Source organism: Megascapheus bottae, chromosome 4, assembly GCF_031878675.1.
Source record: "Megascapheus bottae isolate mThoBot1 chromosome 4, mThoBot2.hap1, whole genome shotgun sequence".
NCBI lineage: Eukaryota > Metazoa > Chordata > Mammalia > Rodentia > Geomyidae > Megascapheus > Megascapheus bottae.
Window position 1 is genome coordinate 64,108,602 of NC_143512.1, and position 2,364 is coordinate 64,110,965.

Sequence of the window (2,364 nt, forward strand, 5' to 3'; positions counted from 1 at the left end):
TGAACTCAGGGTCTGGGTATGTCCCTGGCTTTTTTGCTCAAGGCTTGCATTCTACCAGTTGAACAACAGTTTTGCTTCTGTTTTTTGTTTTTTGTTTTTTTCTGGTAGTTAACTGAAGATTAGAGTCTCATGGACTTTGCTTTTTGGACTGGCTTTGAAACACAACCCTCAGATATCAGATTTCAGTGTAGCTAGGATTACTCTCTTAATGTGGAGAGTTCTGTGGATCATATCTGAAGAGTTCTGAGTACAATGCCCGCATACTGCAGATGTTCAAGAATTATTTGTATTTGCCAGAACCTTGTGTGATAAGCCACAGAAACTCAATGCAAGAGGCTAAGACAAAAAAATAGGCTTAAAAATGTTAAGTTTGTGCAGCTAGCAAGTCCTGAGGCAGATCAGGACTTACTTTTCTGAGGCCTTCTGGAAATTTGACACTAAATTGATGTCATGAAGCATAATTTGGCTCCAGTTGTCAAACTAGAGATAAATGCCAATTCTTGGCCAATCCTTGTAATATAGAAGATAGATAGTTCTATGCTGATCTAAGGTACCTACAGATGGACTAACCCCATCTAAGTTGCATGAATAAACATCCTAGAAACTGAGATTTTACAAAGGGTGATAGAAAGGGTAAAGAATGCCAGGCAGGTCTATGACAGTACTATTTTTGTGATGGCTCATTCCAGCAAAACACGTTAACATCTTTTTGTCATACAAATTTTGACAACAATCTGGCTAAAGAAATTAATGTTTCCATATTGGCTGTCTGGTTTTGCCATAACAGAGAGTTAACATAACAATTCTGAGCAGTAGGGACAAGCTTGGTTAGGGCATCATTGAAAGAAATATGAATATTGGAGCCTTGGTTTTTTGTTGTTGTTTTGCTTTTACTAAAAAAAAAGAGTATATGTTGGTTGATTCTGTATTTAAAGAACCCTATAGACTCCACTCCCAAACTTGAGTACAAGCTGATATGAAACATTGGCAAAGTAGCAGGGTATAAAATTAACCCTCAAAAATCAATAGCTTTCATGTATGCCAACAACAAAAAGAGCAAGGCTGAAATCAGGAAAGCTATTTCTTTTGCCATAGCCTCAAAAAAACAAACAAGCAAACAAACAAAAACAAAAAAACCTAGGAATTAACTTAACCAAGGAAGTAAAGGACCTCTATGATGAAAACTTTAAAAACATAAAGAAGGAAATTAAAGCAGAACTAAAGAAGTAGAATAACCTCCCGTGCTCCTGGATTGGGAGAATTAACATTGTGAACATGACAATATTGCTAAAGGCTATCTACAAATTTGGTGTAATACCTATCAATATCCCAATGTCATTCTTTAATGAGTAAATAAACCAACCCAAAAATTCATATAGAATAATAAAAGACCCCGTTTAGAAAAAACAGTCCTTAGGCTGGGCATGGTGGCTTATACCTGTAATCATAGCTACTTGGGAGGCTGAGATCTGAGGATCTTGGTTCAAATCCAGCCCAGGCACTAAAGAACATGAAACTCTTATCTCCAATTAACCACCAGGAAATGGAAGTGGGGCTGTGACTCAAATGGTAAAGTGGTAGCCTTGAGCTAAAGAGCTCAGGGACAGCGCCCAGACCTAGAGTTCAAGCCCTATGACCCACAAGAAAGAAAGAAAGAAAGAAAGAAAGAAAGAAAGAAAGAAAGAAAGAAAGAAAGAAAGAAAGAAAGAAAGAAAGAAAGAAGGAAGGAAGGAAAGAAAGAAAGAAAGAAAGAAAGAAAGAAAGAAAGAAAGAAAAGAAAGAAAGCAATATACAATCCTTAGCAGAAAGAACAACACTGGAGGACTATCAATCTCAAACTTAAAACTGTATAGTAATAAAATCAGCTTGGTACTGGTACAAGAACAGGCCTGAGGACCAATGGAATAGAACTGAAGACCCAGAAATCAACCCACAGACCTATGGCCACCTAGTGTTTGATAAGGGAGCCAAAAAAAATGGATGGAAGAAAAACAGCCTCTTCAACAAGTGGTGCTGGGCAGAACTGGTTAAACATCTGTAGAAAACTAAAGTTGGATCTTTATTTGCCACCCTGCACCAGAACCAACTCCAAGTGGATCAAAGACCTTGAGGTAAAAGCAGATACTCTGAAATTTTTACAGGAGGGAATAGGAGATACACTAGGGCTTCTTGGCACAGGTTGAACCTTTCTTAATAAAGGTCCAGAAACACAACAAATCAAAGAAAGTTTGGACAAATTGGGATTGCATTAAACTACAGAGCTTCTGAATAGCAAATGACATAGCTAGCAAGATAAATAGATAGTCCACAGAGTGGGAGAAGATCTTCTCTAGCCATACAACAGACAATATCTACAGCTTAAAA